The 11,770-nt window shown below is 44.2% G+C and overlaps 1 pseudogene; it reads left to right on the forward strand.

The window, feature by feature from the left end:
- Positions 1-4,306: 4,306 nt before the first annotated feature.
- LOC101033457 (pre-rRNA-processing protein TSR1 homolog pseudogene) lies at positions 4,307-5,697 on the forward strand (annotated as a pseudogene).
- The last annotated feature ends 6,073 nt before the right edge of the window (positions 5,698-11,770 follow it).

Raw genomic sequence — 11,770 nt, forward strand, 5'->3', positions numbered from 1 at the left:
ACACACTTAGCATGTTCACTTATGAGAAATTCTCTTCCCGTCTCCTTTTTACAGTTCTGAAGTTACATACATAAAAAGAAACAGCTTTTTCCATTCATCTGGCTTAATGTATTAGTTTTTTCTTATTCATTTCACAACATCCTGTTGGGCCTACGCTGCTAAGAAAGTCTCTTACATATTTGGGGTTTGTGGCGGCGGTGGGGGGGGGCGCAGGACCCTGGAAAGGGAGGATGTAGAGAAGCTTGTGATGACTTTTAACAGGAAATGTCTTTAACAAATGAAGCCTCTCTTCCCTTGCCTAGTTCTGAAATGCCTCTGGCTTGAAAACTCCCCATATGCTCGTTATTTATGTACACCACGCAAAGTCTAAACAAAGAGCTCCATTCTTGATCCCCCCACACAGCCTGGAGCAGCTAGGAAATTTTCCACCGGAGAGATATAGGGGGATCCGGAGCAGAACCACACCAAGGGTCACTGTACTGGCAAAAACCAGATATAAGGTTGTAGGGACAATGTGGAGAAGATCCACCTGTCTCCCAGAGAAAATGTTGTTTATTTCCAATAAGCCCATATCTTCAAGTTGTGCCTGTATTGGTTTGCTATGGCTGCTGTAACAAAGTACCACAAAGGGGTGGTTTAAAACAGCAGGCATTCCTTGTTTCACAGTTCTGGGGTTCCGGAGGTTAGAAGGCAGTGAGGAAGAACTCCTTCTCTCTCCTAGCTTCTGGTGGTGTGTTGGCAATCCCCGGGTATCTCTTGGCTTGTAGAAGCACTGCCCTGATCTCTGTCTTCATCTGCACGTGGCGCTCTCCCTGTGTGCGTGTGTCTGCATCCAAATTCCCATTTTTATAAGGATACCAGTCATGATAGATGAGGGCCCACCTTAAAGACTTCATCTTAAATAACATCTGCAGAAATCCTATTTCCAAACAGAGTTACATTCACTGCTACTAGGGTTAGGACTTGAGCACATAAATTGCAGGGGACACAACACACCTATTACAGTGTCCAATATAAAACGTCCTGGCAATAATGATGACAACCCTGCCCAGGGGCAGCTAGTGGGAGGATCACAGACTAGCCTTTCAAAAAAAAAAACGGCCAAGCACGGTGGCTCATGCCTGTAATCCCAGCGTTTTGGGAGGCCGAGGCAGGCAGATCACCTAATGTTCAGAAGTTCAAGGCCAACCTGGCCAACATGGTAAAACCCTGTCTCTACTAAAAATACAAAAATTAGCCAGGCGTGATGATGCATGCCTGTAGTTCCACCTACTCAGAAGGCTGAGGCAGGAGAATCACTTGAAACCAGGAGGCAGAGATTGCAATGAACTGAGATGGCGTCAGTGCGCTCCAGCCTGCTGGGCAGCAGAGCTAGACTCCATTTCTTTTTTTTTTTTTTGAGACGGAGTTTCGCCCTTGTTACCCAGGCTGGAGTGCAATGGCGCGATCTCGGCTCACCGCAACCTCCGCCTCCTGGGCTCAGGCAATTCTCCTGCCTCAGCCTCCTGAGTAGCTGGGATTACAGGCACGTGCCACCATGCCCAGCTAACTTTTTGCACTTTTAGTAGAGACGGGGTTTCACCATGTTGACCAGGATGGTCTCGATCTCTCGACCTTGTGATCCACCCGCCTCGGCCTCCCAACGGACTCCATTTCAAAAAAAAAAAAAAGTGGGCATCCTGGGCTTCAAAGGGCAAGTTTCTGAGCTGCAGAAATTCTCAAGGAAGAGCTAACCCTTGAAAGATTCTCCTTGAGAATGAGGAAGGAAACCATTCAAGACAGTGGCTGTGCCTGAGCCCTCTGGTTCTTCATTTTCCTGCCTTTCTTTCAGCAAACAGCTGGGCAAAAATCTCACTAAATCTATGAAAGCAGTGGGACTGCTCTGCCCTAGGCTTCCGCTACTCAGAACTGACCTTTTCCGTTGCTTCCCCTTAGACATTAATGGAAGGAGAGAAGTCAGAGATGGGGCATTAATCACCAGCCTTCAACCCACAGTCTTAATTCAACTCTGTTCCCCCTTGAAATACTTCCTTCCTGTTTCCCTTCTCCCTCTCTCTCTTCCACCCCAAAAACCAAGAATACAGTCCATGGGAAATTTTTAAGGAAAACAATAAAGTGAAAAAGTGAAACTTCTGCAGTCAGCAACATGTTTGACGTCCCCAAGTCCTCTCTCGCTCAGATTCCAAAGCCTATTAGCCCCGGCCTGTAGTGGCCAGTACTGGCGTTCTTTAATTCTGGTTTTGATTGAACTTTCTCAGGCCTCAAGGGAGTAGGCAAGAATCGCTGTGTAGAATTGTTTTCCGATCATTTGTTTGTGTGGTGGTTGTGTATTATTTGTTCCCTTCAAAGAACCTGTGTCACCCCTCTGCTACACAGTGGAGAGGAGGCTCCAGGGAGAGCTGCCCGGCTGAGACAGAGGTGATGTTCTTCTCCTCCCATGGCCATGCCCAGGTCAGCTTTTACCATTGAATGGAGCTGTTGCTTTGCTCTCTCCCATCACTACTGCCCCTAAGGACTGTCCTGGCCTGCAGCTTATACCAGCTCCCGATTCTGCCCCTTTTGTACCATTTTAACCACACCCTTGGTCCAGAATGTTGCCCCCTGACTGAATTGAGGTTACCACCTGCATGTCAGAGGGAGTGCAGGATTTGTTCTCTGATGTCCCAGCCCTCTGCTCCGGTAAAACTTCTATTTTAACCAACTTGCAATCAGCACCTACCCAAAGGGTAAGAAGGTAGATGATCAGTCAGTGCCGACCTTATGAAAACCATCTACCACTTTTTTCAGGACATCATATACCCTCAGCATGTGCAGATCCCGAGAGGGTTGGAATGCTTTGCAGTAGCAGTTAAAAATTAGCCCTGGGGACATTAAGGGCTATTTGGTAAATGCATGGTCATTTTAAGGAGACCTGCTTCCTGTTATGATTTAGCTCCAGACTATCTGTTTAGTTGGAGTCTAATGTGTGAATTTAGAGATTCCAGTTTAAGAGGATAGTTGATATTTTTATTTATTTAGTGAATATAGTATTCACCATTCACCTAAACTGTTCTGTGTGCTTTACAAATATTAAGTCACTTCAGTCAGCACAACTGTACCAGGCAGGTGCAAGCATTGCCATTCTTATTTTAAAGGTGAGGAACAAGACACACAAAAAGGTTTAGTGACTTGCTAAAGGCACTCGGCTAGTAACCAGCAGAGCTGGGATTCAAACTTTCCTAGTCTAATTGAGAGTCTGAACTCTTAACTACTGCACTGAGGAACAGCTGTAACTCTACTATGTCAATGGAGCCAAAAAACGGTAGGAAATAAAGTCGCAGCTGAAACGAGAGCCCCCTGGAGGAAAACTCACTTGTTTCTCTGTGAGGCATTTACTGCACTTAAACACAACCTTTCTCTAGCTCAACTGGGCTAGCCAGAGATTAGACAAAACAGGAAATTCTGGCACTGAGGGATAGTTATAGTTATCCAAAAGGGATGCATCCATTCAATTAGGATAGTACCAGATCTCTTGAGTGCTGCTGGGCCAGACCACTTTCCTCTTACTATTTTCCTCTTACTTCACTCTTTCCCTGGTCTTCTGTAGATGGGAATTCTAATGTGGCAAACACACAAAAAAAAAACTTGTACAATTTTCATTAAAGGGTATTATTTTTAACTATGGGAAAAAAATAATATCCAAATTTTCCACATTTTATTCTTTTAATTTGTAATCATTTTTACTGCATATATTTATGGAGTACAATGTGATGTTTTGATCTATGTATACGTTATAGAAAGATTCAATCGAGCTAATTAACATATGCATTGCCTCACAAATTCATCATTTTTTGTGATGAGAACAATTAAAACTCTACTTTAGCAATTTTGAAATAGGCAATACATTATCAGCCACATGTGGTGGCTCACATCTGTAATTCCAGCACTTTGGGAGGTCAACACGGGAGGATCACTTGAGTCCAGGAGTTCAAAATCAGTTTGGACAATATAGTGTGACCCCAACTTTACAAAAAAAAATGAAAGAATAAAATAAAATAAATACAATGGGCTAACTCTGTACACATGAGCCGTGGCATGACAGCCCACCACTCCAGCCCACTCAAGCAGCAGAATGAAGCTCATAAAGGTAGGTGGCTTCGGGGTCGGGGATCTGCACAGCAGGATGGCAAGGATCTAGCACTGAAAACCCTAAGCAAGAAGGTAAGAAACGAACTCAGCAGAGCAGACCAGAGGCATCCCACCAGCCAGCTCCAAAAGCAGAAGAAGGAGGTGGTTCTGGCAGAGAAGAGACAGCTGGGTAGCAGGGATGGCCCTCCTCATCACACTAGCTGTCCAGGGAGTATCTGGGCTCCCACTGAAGAAACAAATAGATGCCAGAAAGAAGCTAAGTAAAGCAGTGGAGAAGCACTTTCCGGATGCGCTCTAACTCCTCTTGTTAGACACTCAACAGGAGGCAGGGATGCTGCTTAGGCAGTTGGCTAACCAGAAGCAACGGTATCATGCTTTTCAAGATTGGCAGGCCTACGTACTTGCTCATGCTGCTGATTTTGCTCCTAGTGAAGAGAATAACTTAGTGGGCACCTTAAATATTGCAGGCTATGTTTGTGGACAGACTCTGAATGTCAATAGTTTGCTGCATATCATTGGACGTGGTGATTTCCAGATGGAACAGACAGATGTTCCCACGGACCCTTTCCCTTTAAATCCTAGAGTAATTAAATCCCAATATTGATTTGTGCTATGGATACTGTGGATGATATGGAAGAAGACCTTAAGGTCCTAATGAAGGCAGACCCTGATAGACAGGAATTCTGACGGAGGTTATCCCAGATCCAGTGGAGGGATGCAAACCCGGCCCAGCGAGGAGGAGGTGAGTGAGACAAAGGATTTCTTAAAAGTTCTAAGGTGGCAAAGAATATGATGATATAGAATGTGAGGATTTTATGAAGGAGGAGTCTCAGGATGAAAGTGTGAAGATGAAGAAGAGGAGAAATGTGAAACTATGACTTCAGGGGAGTCTGTGCACAATGATTTCTGTGATGAGAAAGTGGATAAAGAACAAAATCAGCAGCATGGGCAAATAGGCCTGCAGATCTTGAAAATGCGAAAATGATGGAGAAATGTAAATGAGACTGGAAAAGATGTTTCCAGATGAAGTGGACACACACCCCACCCCCACCCTGTGATGTGGCTGTTAGAATTCAATTTCAGAAATACAGAGGCCTCATGAGCTTCCAGACATCTCCATGGGATCCTAAGGAAAAATCTTCCTCAAGATTATGATTGAATATTTCAGTTTCAGAACTTTTACTAATACTAGGAAAAGCATCTTTAAAGAGATTGAAGAAAAAGGTTGAAGGAGCTGTTGTTGGCTGATATATCACACTACATGTCTCTGAAGTCCCCGTCTCAGTGGTTGAGTGCTTCAGCCAAAGAGCACCCTTGATTGCATTTTCTTCACTATCTCATGAACAGAAGATGTCAGCATTTAAAATGGTGGTGAGGCATGACCCTGGCAACCTTGAATCTGTGAAAGCCAAGGAGGAGCTCATATTCCACTGTGGATTCAGGCGCTTCCAAGCCTCACCTTTATTCTCGCAGCACGCTGCAGCAGAAATCTGCAGGAAGCTAAAATCTCAAGACACAGAACTGATGAACTTCTATAAACGAGTTTTCCCCAAACAAATGGACTTATGATCCATATGTACCAGAATCAGTGCCTGGGGTAAAAAGTGAGATTATTTCAACAGTGCCTCAGGTAGGCATGGAGTAATGGATTTAAAGAGATCCTGTCTTACTGATGGCAGTCAGCACTCCAGGGATGGGAGTCACAAATTGTGTTTGGGCAGTTTATTTTCTATGTCAGCCTATCAGTCTGCTGCACCATTTCGCAAGACTTTTTGGCCTTGAGAAAATGTCTCAGTTAAGCATGGAAGTTTTCCTACTACTTAATCCAAAAAGCTATTAAATCTTACTCAAATAAAAATAAATGCATAAGTAAAATGCATTATTGTTAACTGTGGTCACCATGCTGTACAATAGACCACTAAAGCATATTCCTCCAGTGTAACTGAGACTTTGTATCCTTTGACCACGTTCCGTTTTCAACTTAGTCACTGACTTGCTGATGTTCCACTTTCACAGAGATGGCAGTCAGGCTTGCTTCTTTCGCCTTTAAGGTGATTCTTTCCTCTGAGGGAGGGAGCCTGTCATCCTTGACGTTCATCATCGCTGGGATAGCACTCCAAAGTCACCCTCCCCATGTGGCAAATCCGGTGTCTGTCAGATGTGCCCACACATTTGTGGCTTCTCCGCAAACAGAAGAACTACCGTGATTACTGCTTAAACTTAACGACCTAGTTTATTCCAGCAGGTTCCTGGTAAACAGCACTGCAGCTGAGAAGGCTTATCCTGTTTATGTTAACATGAAATATCCTGGGTTGAGGCTCCCAGAGCAGGACAGAGGCTGCACTCCCTGAATGTCAGCTGTTTGAAGGGCCGTCTGTTTTGACAAATGGTGTTTAGATAAGAAAGCCACTGTTGATGTGATCTTTTGTATCAACTTTGAGCTTTTGACGTAGATGTAGGCTGTTCTATTTCAGTATATGCCAGGCCTTCTCAAAAAGGAGAATCGTCACTCTGTGTAATGATTGCAAGTCCCCCATTGGCTAACCCTCCACACGTGGCATGACCTTCTTAAGTTGCTGTCTCTGCATCGGGTTTCTCAAGCTCAGCACTATTACCACAGGACTGAGTCATGCTTTGTTGTGGGCCGTCCAGTGCATTGCAGGGTGTTTAGCAGCAACCTGGCCACTGCCCACTAAATGCCAGTAGCACCCTCCCACAAGTCCTGACAACCAAAACTGTCTACAGACATTGCCACATGTCCTCTGGGGAGGGGACAAAACCACCCCCACCCACCCACCCTGCATTGAGAACTACTACTCAAAGTTCAAAAGAAGATTCTTTTTATAAAGGCCAGGAAGGGACAGGACCATTTGTGGAACATTCAGGAGCTCTCAAATCATCCTCAGATGGTCTCTTCTCTCATCCATGTTCGCAGGGTGTCTGACTGGTCCAGCTAATTGAAACTGGAAAACACAAATATTTAAAAGACATTACCAGAAAAATTTAAATCATCCAATGAGTATTCAATAAGTATTCTTTATGTGCCTTCAACATGGTCTGCTCTCTAGATTCTTTAAAAGCTTTCCGTCTCATCAGCCTTAAAAAGGAGGGAGGGCAGGCACAGTGGCTCACATCTGTAATCCCAACACTTTGGGAAGCCCAGACGGGGGGATCACTTGAGCCTAGGAGTTTGAGACTGACCTGGGCAATATAGAGAGACCTTGTCTCTACAAAAAATTCAAAACTTAGTTGAGTGTGGTGGTGCACACCTGTAGTCCCAGCTACTCAGGAGGCTGAGTTGGGAGGATGGCTTGAGCATGAGAGGTGGAGGTTGGGTGAGCCGTGATCATGCCACCACACACAGCCTGGAAAAAAAGCAAGGCCCTGTATGGGGAAAAAAAAGGAAGGAAATCGTGTTGCATGCTACAATATGGATGAAACTTGAGGACACTATGCTAAGTAAAATAAACCAGGCAGAAAAAGACAAATACTGTATGATTCCACTTACATAAGGTCCCTAGAGTGTTCAGGTTCAAAGAGACAAGAATAGAATGGTGGTTCCCGGGAGCTGAGGAGAAAGAGACATGGGGAATTGTTGTTTAATGGGTATGGAGTTCCAGTTTTGCAAGAAGGAAAGAGTTCTAGAGATTGGTTGCATGACAATGTGAATGTAACTAACACTACTGAACTATACATTCAGAAATAGTTTAGATGGTAAATTTTAACTTAGGTGTTTTTAACACAGTAAAAACTGATAATAATCAAGAAAAATAACACCAGCCTGGTGCCCTGATGACAGGGCAGTGGTTTATGACAGGACATGGAATGTTCAGAAAGTAGAATTAAGAATTCTGATGATAGTTCAGAAAGTAGAATTAAGAATTAAGTACAGTTTTGAAAAGGTGTCATCCTTCAGAAAAGAGATTCTCCTATTATAACTTTGGTCAGATTTGGATCCTTTGAGCTGATCCTATTCCCAAAAGTCCAGAAGCTACTGTGAAGTGCATAGATCATTTCTTGAGACTTTTAGCATTATATATCACCCTCTTCAGTATTTTTGCCAGGACCTTAGAGAGGTGAGTGTGTGTGTGTGCATGTGTGTGTGTGTGTGTGTGCGCGCATGCATTGTGTGTGCATGTGTGTGTGCGTGTGTGTGTGCATGTGTGTGTATGAGAGAGAGAGAAGTAGTTGTAGTGCAGAAGCATCAACTTATAATTTCTCACAACCACTTTATAAGGAAAGGAAGCCAGGGTTGGAGGGAGAGAACTGAAGCTCAATGACGATAAATAAGATGGTTCCCAACAGCAGCCCCCACCAAACTGTAAAAGCCACACAGAGGCCATGCTGAGGAAATGAGGAGAGGGCAGCCCCCTGGGCCACCACCTCCAGCCCAATCAGAGCAACCACCACGCCCTGTGCACTCCACTTGAGCTTCCACCTAAGATTCCAGTTGAGGAAAGGATTCTGTGTCTAAACTTGGAAAACCACTAGATTAGGAACAACTCTAGTTTCCTTTACCACTTAAACACTCTGTAATCCCAATGGAGCAGGCTTATTATTCATTTGATTATTTTGGCAGCCAATCACCCCCCAAAAAAGTGGGGTGCCCAGACATAATCCAGGTATGGCACTAAGATACAACAACAACAACAACAACAAATATGCAGCCCCTATTCTAAGAAACTCATGGGGTAGTGGGATTCAACAGCATGTAAACCAAAATAATTACTGCCCAGTTTTCTAAAAGAGAAAATAATAAGGTGAGATGGAAGGGGGAAAAAAGCCTTTATCACAAGAAGAAATTCTAACTAAGTCAAGTAGAAATGAAATGTAGTGAATCTTACAGCTGGGAGGAATCCTGGAGTGGTTCACAAGATGGAGGTGAGAATTGCAGGAACTGGGACCTGGGAATGAGTCCCAGAGACAGAATCAAGAGGCTTCCGCAGCACAGTCACCCCAGGCAGGCCCTCTCCACTTCAGAAAAACATGCATGGCTGCCTGCAGTCCCAACTTAGCAGTATCAGTGTCTTTCTCTCCCAGTGCCTCTCCATCCATTCCAGGAAGAACCATCTGGGCTCTGTTTGAGTTCCGTGGCACTGCTGGTGGGGGGATGCACCATATCCATTAGCCAAGCCAGGGCGCTGAGCACCCTGCCTATCCCCACACTCATCATTAAAGGGGCTGACACCAAGAAGAAAGGGGATGGAAAAGCTACTGAGCGGAACGGTCACCACTGCAGGAGGCTCCGAACTACCAGGCAGACGGATCTGCATGCGTGAATGTGGCTGTCCACCCTCCTGTCCAGCCCTGTTGCTATCTGCTCATATTATACTAGTCCTCTCTTATCTTAGAGAACACATTCTAAGAACCCCAGTGGATGCCTGAAACCACAAATCATACCAAGCCCTAGAGATGCTATGTTTTATTCTATACAGTGCGTATGTAATATACTTACGATAAAGTTCAATTTATATAGTAGGCAGAGTAAGAGCTAATGAGAATAATAATAAGACAGAACAGTTATAACAATATGCCAGCATCATTGCTCCTGTGCTCTGGAGCCATTATGAAGTAAAATAAGGGTGACTTGAACATAAGCACTATGAAACCGTGGCAGCCGATCTGATAACCGAGATGGCTCCTAGGTGGCCAACCGACAGGGAGCGTAGGTGGGGCTCACACACTGCACAGAGGTATGATTTACGTCCCGGGCAGAGCTCGGCGGGCATAGTGCCAGACCTGAGCACGCTACTCAGAATGGTACTAAAATTAAAACTTACTTGAATTGCTTATTTCTGGAATTATTCCCCAGGGACTGCTGTGTGCCACCCGGGTCACCTGGAACTATTTCCGTGAATGAGGCATCCGGAGGAGGAAACCACAAGCCCAGACTTCATTAGCCATTAGATTCCTGGGACTGCGGCAACAAAGGACCACAAGCTGAGTAGCTCTAAACAAAGATATGTATTGTCTCACAGTTCTGGGAGCTAGAAGTCTCAGAGAAAGTTGTTGTTAGGGCCATACTCTTTCTGAAACCTAGAGGGAAATCCTTGCTTGTCTCTTCCTAGCTTCTGGTTGTTGCCAGCAGTCTTCAGCATTACCTGGCGTGTAGATGCGCCATCTCCCATCTTCATGGGATTCACACACATGGTGTGTGTCTATATCTTCAGGTAAGCAGCTTCATGTAAGGACATGTAACCAGCTTCATATAAGGACACCATATATTCATACCGGATAAGGAGCCTGGTCCACTCCATTATTACATCTTAACTAATTAATCTTCAATCAACCTGTTTCCAAATAAGGTCACATTCTGAGGTTCTGAGGGTCAAGTCTTCAATAAGTCTTTTTCAAGGACCCAATTCAACCCATAATAGCCAAACACAGGCTTTTGTGCAAAACCTCTGAACGGAAAACCTTAAGCCTTTTCCATTTTGCTTGCACCCAGAAACATCAACAAGGTCAAAGACAATAGTAGACTAAGATATAACCCAACAAAGAAAACAAATGGCATTCAACCCTTATAAGAGCAAAAGATGTCAAAATAAATAATGCAAAAAGTTTGTATTAACTTGAAACTCCAAGTTAGAAGTCATGGTCTGTGCCTCTGAAATCCACAGATTTGACTGCTTCATAAACATCAGTATTCTGCAATTTGCCTCATTATTCAAGACCACGCAGTACTTTATGGAAACATAAAATTGGCAACTCAGTCCTTAAACCATATGTTTTAATAAGTAGCAGCTAATCAGGTGAAGTGTTTGCATGTCTGCTATTTTGGGACTGTTTCAACATCTCACAGGGATTGTAAATGTCCTTATTTGCAGCAAACTGTACCCAAGGTAGTAGCAAAATACAAGCCACAGCTATGCAATTATGCTACTGTGAGAATATGTTCTCAGCAGGTGAGGAAGTAAATGCTTGCAAGGTAATTAGGAAAGAAACCTAGAAATGAAGGAAAAGCTTGAGGCAGAGACTAGGTGAGGAAATACGGACTCCACGGAGATATCATTGAGCTCTAAGGCAAAGACTTTAGTTTTGTCTAAATATTGAGAGCCATCTTACAATGAGATTAGTTGTCTCCAACCTGGGACTGACCATGTTACAACCTTGACCCAAAGATCAGCTTTACTGACTTGGCGTACTAAGAGAGAGAGACAGAGAGAGAGAGAGAATGTTAGAGAGGCCTGACAGGGTTGTGGAGGGATGAGTGGGAGGAACACAGCTCCTTTTCAGGGGTCTTGCTTTAAAATGCAAACATTCAGGCTCAAGACTCAACTCAAGTACAATCTCCAGTAAGTAGTGTTTTACAATTCTGCTCTAAACCCCCACCCACAGCCTACTGGCTAGGCTGAGCTGTACTAAATAGCCCCTTCTCATTGCCCTCATAAACCCTGAAAAGATAGAGTGACCCTGCATCCTCCTTTCCATTGATCCACTATAATTTTTTAGCATTCTCTTTCACTTTCTAAAATGTCTCCATTTTGTTTAAACAGTTCATGGTCAACTTACTTATTCATTCTTGTCCTCTGTCTGCCCCTGCCATAGGACCTTGCATCTCCCATTCAGCGAAAAGGACAGAAACTGTGTTGCATTTCATTTTTTACTTCCAGTGGCTAGAGGTGCCTGGCATGCGGCAATT

Source organism: Saimiri boliviensis, chromosome 1 (genome assembly GCF_048565385.1).
Source record: "Saimiri boliviensis isolate mSaiBol1 chromosome 1, mSaiBol1.pri, whole genome shotgun sequence".
Lineage (NCBI taxonomy): Eukaryota > Metazoa > Chordata > Mammalia > Primates > Cebidae > Saimiri > Saimiri boliviensis.